This window comes from Nicotiana tabacum, chromosome 7 (genome assembly GCF_000715075.1).
Source record: "Nicotiana tabacum cultivar K326 chromosome 7, ASM71507v2, whole genome shotgun sequence".
NCBI classification, from domain to species: Eukaryota; Viridiplantae; Streptophyta; class Magnoliopsida; order Solanales; family Solanaceae; genus Nicotiana; species Nicotiana tabacum.
Window position 1 is genome coordinate 33,160,262 of NC_134086.1, and position 9,278 is coordinate 33,169,539.

Consider the following 9,278-nt stretch of genomic DNA (forward strand, 5'->3'; position numbering starts at 1 on the left):
TGCTGTCCCTTACGTTTATTTATTGATTTTCTGTTGTTACATGATTTTATCTCGGTGTTATAGATTCCCTTACCCTATTTACCCTGTGATTGTTGTTTGGGTGAGGAAGAGCGTAAAGCATGAAGGGTGATGCCGTGTATTATTTTGGTGAGAGAGTGTTAAAGCACGAAGGGTGATGCTGTGTGTTGTTTTGGTGAGAGAGAGTAAAATCACGAAGGGTGATGCCGTGCACTTATCTTTGATTTCCTAATTTTTATTGATAACTATGTTACGGTTTCTCTACACTAAATTCTTGATTTCCTGTTGATACTTGTTGTACCCCGCAACATGATTTCCCCTTCCTATTTTCAGTTGAACTGTGGTGATCCTCATATATATTTGTTTCTCTTCTGTTACTACTCGATGTTTCCCCGCAGCATGTCTTCCCCCTCCCATACTTGACTGTATATGACTATTTCTTTCTGTACTTCTTTTCTGCTGTATATAGTTAAATTGCATAGGTTTATGTGGTAGTCTTGTCCTAGCCTCGTCACTACTTCACCGAGGTTAGGCTAAGCACTTACCAGCACATGGGTCGGTTGTGCTGATACTACACTCTGCACTATGTGTAGATCCCGAAGCAGCTTTTGGACCGTAGTGTGGAGGCTATCTTCAGTCCACGCAGAGACCCAAGGTAGACCTGCAGGCATCCGCAGGCCCTGGCATCTTTCTCTATCCCTATTTCCTGTTTCATTTTCCTTTTATTCAGAAACAGTGTACTATTATTTCCTTAGATTTGTATGTAGTAAATCTTAGACTGTCTGTGGCACTGTGACACCAGGTTTTGGGTGCTTTAGGTTCTAAGGGTTGTAGTAGATGTAGATTTCAAATATTTAATTGTTATCTTCCACTTAATTATTTGAATTTCCGTTGTTATCACATTATCGCCTTATATCCGTTAAAAAGAAATAATTGGTTAATGAATTAAGTGGATTAAAGGTTTGGCTTGCTTAGCTCACATTAGTAGGCGCCATCACGACATTCGAGGGTGGAAAATTTGGGTCGTGACATTGTTCAAGTTTGGTTTTCGTTTCAAAATCATAAAATGGAAAAAGTCACCAAAAACATTTTTGTTTCCTTGCTTTTCAGTTTCGGAATTATATTGCAAAAATGGAGTTCGATTGAGTGAAATTCGTCGTCGGTTACCATCTGAGATTCGAGGTTTGCGGAGTAATTTTCGCTGCTATTTTCCATTCTCTGTTCGAGTTCGTATATTGGAGTTTCAAGGTCCATCTCTTCTATCTCACTCTCTGCTTGAAATGAATTAATGGTTGCTTGGTGTCTGATTCACTATCCTTATTCTATAATGAACTTAAACTTGAGTTGCAATCTGGTTCTTGTTTATTTTGTGCTAGTTATTGTTGGCCGTGTTTTGTTGGTCTTGAGAATGAGAGATAGGGGGTTTAGTTTATTTAATCTAATTTTACACTTGAGAAGTATAAGTTCTGAAATTGTTTACATTCTTGAAGTTCCTGCATTTTACTTTCATTAAGAAGTTTGAAATTTAAACATATGGTTTGAATTGGATTCTGAGATATCAATCAAACTCTAATTTCAGTTATGGGCCATTTTGTTGAAATCATATTTCTGGATTCTTGGGAAATTGTATCTTCTTTTACATTGCGGATTAATTATGAGGTATGGTTTGTTAAATTTTAGTATCTGATCCTATTTCTATTGGAAGTATTTGATAAGGATTTAGATTTTACATTTGAGAAAAATTTGGTTTAATCTCATTTAAGAAGAAGTAAGCCGTGAGTGATTAAATTAATGAGAGTTATGTTTAAGGTGATTTGTTTTGTTTATCCGAGTTGATTCGCTAGGAGCATGATTAGGCCGTCAACACCTGGGTAGGCAAACTTTAAGATTTTGTTAGTTTTGAGGTGAGAGGTCGTTCCTTTAGTTAAAGTCATCCGGGGAATGCCCCGAAGGATTTGTATATATTTTTTTCCGGGGAATGCCCCGTAGTATTCTGTAATTGGAGGCTAAAAGTAGAACTTGTAGTGTTTTATTATTGTTTTATTTTTCTTTATTAGGTGGGGACGACCTCGATCCTTTTATGTGTTAATTTTTCCATTTCTATGTTTATTACCTCAGTTCGAATATTTTAAAAGCCAACTTGATCATGTACGCAGCCGTACTAGTTACGGGACTCGGGGAGTGCCTAACACCTTCACCCCGAGTCAAATGAACCCCCTTACCCAAATCTCTGGTGCAGACTTAGTTTTGGATTCTCAAGTGTTTTGAAAGGAAAAAAAATTATTTTTAGAAAAAACGGTGACCTGACACATCGAAAACAAATGTCAGGTGGCGACTCTGAGTTATTTCCCTTCGAACACAATTTTGTCACTTTTTAATTAAAAAACCCTTGTTTGAGCTTTACTAATCTAATCTTTATTTATTTAAGAGGAGTTAGTGAGGTTTTTTTAAAAAAAAGGGTGTGACATCTCTGGCGACTCTATTGGAGACTTGCAGGTTCGAGCTGATACTTGATCTTGTTGGCTTTTAGAATATCCGATTGAGGTGTGTATGTTTTTTTAGCTTTATCTGACATATATTATGTTTTTATACTTTGTTATTATTTGCTAGTTATTTATGTGTTTGCAGTTTTCTTTTTATGTGTTTACTGCTTTATAACTGTCATCATTTGCATAACCCCGGGTCTTCTTTCTGCAACAAGTCTTCCGGAGTACGTTTGAGTGTACACGGCCTTTTTGTGAGTCACCCGTGTCTTTAGGAGGGTGGCGTGGGAGCGTGGAGTGGGCGGACAGTTAGAGCAGCCGCCATCGACCATGTGTCGCCCCGAATTCCCTTGTCTAGTGAACCCCAAATTTAGGTCAGCCTTTAGGTCATTTTTATTTGCATCATGTCATTTGGACCTAGTAGGGCTCGGTCCAAGGCACCGTGTCCCTTTGTAGAAAGCCTATCTAAATTTTGTAAAAAATGGGCTCGTGGCCCAAAAAGACATTCAATCATCCCTATGTGATACATGTTGCATCTTCGAGGGTAAAAAGGTCATTTGGCGGACCGATGTTTGGGAAAAAAGGGCGAAAAATGAAGCAAGTATGGCCCAATTATGTTTTTCTTTCACAACTTTTTCAAGAAAAAGACCACAAAAAATGAAAATAAAAAATCCAAAAAGAGTCTGCACTTTCCCATCATTTTTCAAAAAATCAAAACAAAAAGGAGAAAAAAAGAAGAAAATCCACAAAGATTTTACATTTTTCTATCATTTATTAAAAAGACAAAAAAATATAATTTTTCCAAATTAGTTGCATTTTCTTAAAAAGCTTTCTCCCATGTCCAATCTTTCTGAACTACGCGAACCTGATTCTCTTCTTTCGGGATGTGATACGTAGACAACCCACATAAGGTCTGGTCTTCCTAGTTAGTCTTAGGTTCTTGGCTTCCGGGGTCGTAGCCAAATCTTGCATGTTTAGCCACATTTGGTCACATTGACCGCTTTTACAAAATAGTGCTATTTTTCTCAAAGAAGTTTGTTATCCCATGTCTTAGATCCCTAAGTCTACAACAAGGTATCCTCTTAGTTTTAAGGTCCATTCATGTTGAATTTGCATGTCTAGCCACTTTTGGGTCATATCGACTGTTGTTGCAAAATGTGGTCATTTTCGCAAAAGTGGTTCAATTACCCATGTCTTAGGATTTTGAGTCCACAACTAGGTGTCATATTACTTTTAGGTCCTTCCTTTTTGATTTTGCATCTTTAGCCACTTCTGGCCATATCGCCCGTTTTTTGCAAAATGGGTCATTTCTGCAAATTAATTTTGGGCCATGATTATTTGGAGTTTGAATTCATATAAGCCTTAGGGAGGTATGTCCATGTCTTTGAGGTCATCTTTGTGGAGTTTGCGCTAATAGCCACATTTTGGCTACGTAGGTCATTTTGCAAAAATAGCCTTAATCATATCTTGCATGTGTCCAATAGAAGGTGTCGTGACATCAATGTGTCTTGAGTACTAACTCTATTTGATCTTATTTTTTCCATTCAGGTATGGATCAATTTGCTAGAGTTTGAGCATGACAAATACCCCATGACCATTCTAGTTAAGACCATTGCATGGACGAGCTGCTTGAGGAAACTTTTTTTTAGTCTATTTTATGTTGTCTTTTAATTATTAGTCTTGTACAGTAGTATCGAGTCTGTCAGTCTAGTTAAGATTTTTGAGTCTTTTGTTATAGTACTTCCTATTTTATATTTGAAAAATCGAAAAAAGTTATAACTGCAAAATTCAAAAAGATTTTTATTTTTAGTTTATTTGTCCATTACTTTTTCCAGAACTACGCTTGATCTGATTCATGAGGGACATGATACGTAGGCAACCTACATAGGGTTCGATCGAATCATTATTAAAAAAAAGAAAAAAGAAAAGAAAAAAAGAAGAAGGAAAAGTTGTGGGATGTGAGAAATGAGAGGAAAGAAAAGAGAGGAAGGAAAATGAGCGAGCCAAAGTATTAGAAAAGAAAGAAAAGAGAAAATTGAAATGAACAAAATTGGGATGATGCCAAATGACGTTGTGACCCTCGAAGTCATTCTAGAACAGTTAAGTTTTGCTAGAGGCATTGCACGCAATGTGATATTTCTATCTAATAAATACCCTAACGCTAACATGTTGGCTTTGTTTTGGTCTTCTTTGTTACTTTTATTATAACAGAGGGTGGTTAGTTTGTGGCACTTTGGTGATTTGTCCATACAACAAAAGGTCAAAAAGTAAGGAAGCCATGACTAGCAAGGACTTGGGTACATGAGTTGTCGATCCCTCGAGGGAGATTGTGGAGTCGGAATCTAAATTGAACGAGGAGGTCCAAAGGCTGAAACAACAAATGTCTAAAATGTGTCAAGCGTGGGCCAATGGTCAGGGACCACCCCTTTCTTATGTTTTCCCAGAGTGTACACCCATCTCGGCTACTACTACTCCGGTTTCATTATCCGATCAATTCTATCCATTTAGGTTCAGTCTTTATCCCAATTGCATGACTATAGTTGGAACATCTATTGCGCATTCCCAAGGTGTGCCATTGACAACCAATTAGATAACCACTACAGTTATGCATGAGGTGTGATGGACATGGAGACCCCATAGCCCACCTGAAAAGCTATTGCAATCAACTAAGAGGTGCGGGAGGAAATGAAGAATTACTGATGGTTTATTTTGGAGAAAACCTTACGGGTATTGCCTCCGAATGGTTTATGGGTCAAGACACATCTTGATGGTATGTCTGGGATGAAATGGCCCATGCCTTTGTCAAACAGTTCCAATATAACATTAACATCGCCCCGGACCGTAATTCCCTTTCAAATCTGAAGAAAAAATCAACTGAAAGTTTCAGGGAATATGCCATTAAATGGAGAGAACAAGCAGCTAGAGTTAAGCCACCATGGATGACCACGGGCTAATCACTGTCTTCCTTCAAGCTCAAAAGCCCGATTACTTTCAAAACATGATGTCTACAGTTGGCAAATCATTCTCGAAAGCACTCAAAATGGGAGAAATGGTGGAGAATGGCCTTAAGACAGGTAAAATTATAAGTCAAGAAACTCTCAAAGTTGCAACTCAGGCTGTCCAAATTGAATTTGGAAAGTTTAGTGGCACGAGTGAGAAGGTTGACAAAATTATGATGACATCAAGGTCGAGAAGAGGTCCTAGAAGAACATCTCGAAGGCATGACCAGCCTCGTTTGATTTTTGACGATTCCCCTGAGAACCCACAGTACTCTGTTGCTCCACCCCAGTATGTTGTCTAGCCACCAAGACACCCCAGAAGGAGAGCGCCAACACTGCAAGATGTCCACCAGCCTCCACAAAATTTTCAGGTGCCCCATAGCCAACATCTAAGCCAGGGGTATAGAGGTAAACAAAGGTTGAAAGATAATACTATACCGATATGAGAGTCATATGCAAGCTTGTTTGAGAAAATAAAGCATTATGACCTGATTGCACCTATTCCTCCGAATCATGTGGACTCGTGTGCAAGAAGCTTTGATCCTTCTAAAAGGTGTGAATACCATTCCAATGCCTAGGGGCACAATGTCGAAAGTTGTCGGTATTTGAAAAGAGATAGAAAGAATGATTCAAGAAGGGATAATTGTGATCCAAGACAGTGACACCCAGAACATCGCGCATAATCCTTTACCTGCACATGATGATGCACACTTTGTGGGGAAGATGCATGGTGACATGGAGTATGAGAATCCTCTCGGGAACTTTCTGACTGAAGTTAATGATATTGAAATTGGTGAAGGACCTAGTAACTTTGATGTGCAGTTCAGAGGCTAAGATGTCGAGCTTGGTAATTGGAAAGACACTCCTTTCTTGGCTAATCAGGGAAGAGTTTTGGTGGTTTATTTTGTTGTCAATTTCTGTTGTCCAGGTTATTTCAGGGTTGTAATCTGAATATTATCTTGTGGCTCAAACTCTACTTCTTCTTCTTCTTCTTCTTCTTCTTCTTCTTCTTCTTCTTCTTTTTGCCTATTTCGTTTTATTATAGTAACTCGTCCTGTGTTATTTAGGATTGTTCCAGGGTTGTAACCCATGTCTATTTTGCCTGTTTTGTTCAAACCCTGTTCACCATTTGTCTAATGCAATCTCTTGTTTTCTATTAGTTCTAGTCAGTGTTGTTTAGGTCACTTTTCATTTTATAGTTCTTTTCATGCTGACTCTAGTGGCACGACATGCACGCATAATTCTCAACCTAGTCTTGAAAGTTAGTTTAATCATGAAGCAATGGCACGGTTTTGAATATGATAAAAAGAGGCATTTGAGGAAACAATTAAAGTTTCACGCATTCTGAGATGACCTGAACTTTGAATTGAGTGAAACTGAGGCAGTAAGTCTGGCAAATCAAGAGGTTGATAAGGGCATACAACAAGGAAATGTCTCTCAAGCAGTTTGAGGTAAATCAGTCAGTGCTAAAATGCATTCTTCCACACCGAGATAAGGTTGAGTCAAGTCTTCTTCGAACTGGCAAGGGTCATTCATTGAGATAAAGGAATTGCCCATTGGCACTTTTGTTTGTGTTGATTCCATCAATAGATACCATGTATGATTTCTTTGCTTATCTTCAATTGCATGCTTGTACTTGGCATTTTTAAAGTTTGGTATGACGAAGACATTTTATTCTGCTACCCAAATACTTTTATCTTTTGCTACCCCTTTTGAGCCCTAATTTTTTGTTTCATACCCTTCTTTTGGAATCAAAAATAGAGTTAGAAACTAGAAAAGAAAGAAAAAAAGAAAAAGAAGAAAAAAAAGGGAAAAGAGAAAAAGAAGAAAAAAAATAAGAAAAAAGGGAAAAAGAAAAAAAAAAGAAAAGGAAAAGAAAATAAGAACAAAACAACTTTGTCTTTTGAACTACGTTTGACCTGATTCTTGTCACCATAAGATACGTAGGCAGCCTTACGGTTCGGTCATACAAAATAAAATATTTCATAATCCCCGAAGTCAAGAGTGGGGCAGTTTTTCTTAGAAATTCCATAAAAAAAATTAAAAAATTCCCCAAACTCCAAATAACTGCCGCAGAAGTTTAAATTTGGCCAAAAGATCTGATTCCAAAAGTTGTAATTTTGAACCCTTTCATCTTAAATTATTTTGAGCCTTCATGCCACCCTTTCTTTCCAACCCTGTCCAAAAGTCTACATTACGGTCAAAAGAAAGACCTTCTGACCAATCTTTGAGGATGCCAAATCAAGTGTGTGGTGAATGTATGATCTTCTTGCATCATGGGTAATACTTTGTTCTCAGCACAAAGAGGGAAAATGATAAAATGAGAGAGTCTTACCCTCATGGGCACCATAAGGCGACGGTGAGTTGAGAAAAAGAGCAAAATGAGAGAGGCTTGATGGTAAAAACCCTTTAGGGCACTACAAGTCGACTGAGGATTGTGGATTAGATGGGACAATTGAAGCGCTAAAGCGTAGTTTCACAGCGAAGAGGTACAACAAGAGTTGAATATTATACTTGCTTGAGAGATTAAGCCACTTAATCCAAAGGTGCATATCATGGTCATTAGAGTTGGTATCCACATCTGATAAGTTTCTACTTTGTAATTTTCTTGTTGGGTATAATATCTTTCCCTTGTCCCTTATTTTAGTTCTCTTGTTTTGTTTGAGTACCTTCTTGAGTCTGTTTGGTCAGAACAAGTGAGAAATGACTTCAAAATTTGCTACCAGCTTTCCAATTGCACAAAACGAATTTAGCTAGCACATCAAAGTGGCATAAGTCAGGGAAACGTTGTATGCACATTGAGTTGGTAACAATCAACATGCTTTGGGATTCATGTGAAATGCAAGGGTTCGGTAAATGTCAATTCATGAGCAAAATGCAACAGATATTGGGATCGAATGGAGCAGAGGTATTTTCTGTGATAAGGATTGAAAGAAAATGGGTAGTCGATAACAGGCAGGGTCTTCCAAGTTGAAATCAAAGTTATCTTGGCATGTGTAGAAGTAGTCGCCCTCAAGGTCAAGGCCACAAACTAACCACCACATTTAAACTCACAAGTTTTCTTTGTTTGAAACAGGAACAAAGCAGTGCAAGCAAGTGGGTTCAAAAACAAGAAAAAAAAGAAAAGGAAAAAAAAAGAGAAGAATCGACAAAGGGAAGTTTCTCAAATCTTTTCCCTTACCTATCTTGCTAGTGTACATAAAATGTTGCCATTGCTCTTCACAGTTTTCCTCCTAGGATAAAAAGTCCTAGTCTAATGGATTTTCCTCCCAATAGAAATCTTAGTCTGATGAATTTTTCTTCTACGATAGAAAACCTAGTCTGATGAATTTTCTCCTAGGATCAAAATCTTAGTCTGATGAATTTTTCTCATAATATAGAAAACCTAGTCTGATGAATTTTCTTCTAGGATCAAAATCTTAGTCTGATAAATCTTTCTCCTAAGATAAGAAACCTAGTCTGATGAATTTTCTCCTAGGATCAAAATCTTAGTCTGATAAATTTTTCTCCTAAGATAACAAAAAGGCCTAGTCTGATGAACTTTCTCCTAGGATCAAAATCTTAGTCTGATGAATCTTTCTCCTAAGATAACAAAATAAGAGACCTAGTCTGATGAATTTTCACCTAGGATCAAAATCTTAGTCTGATGAATCTTTCTCCTAAGATAAGAGCCTAGTCTGATGAACTTTCTCCTAGGATCAAAATCTTAGTCTGATGAATCTTTCTCCTAAGATAACAAAAAGAGACCTAGTCTGATGAAATTTCTCCTAGGATCAAT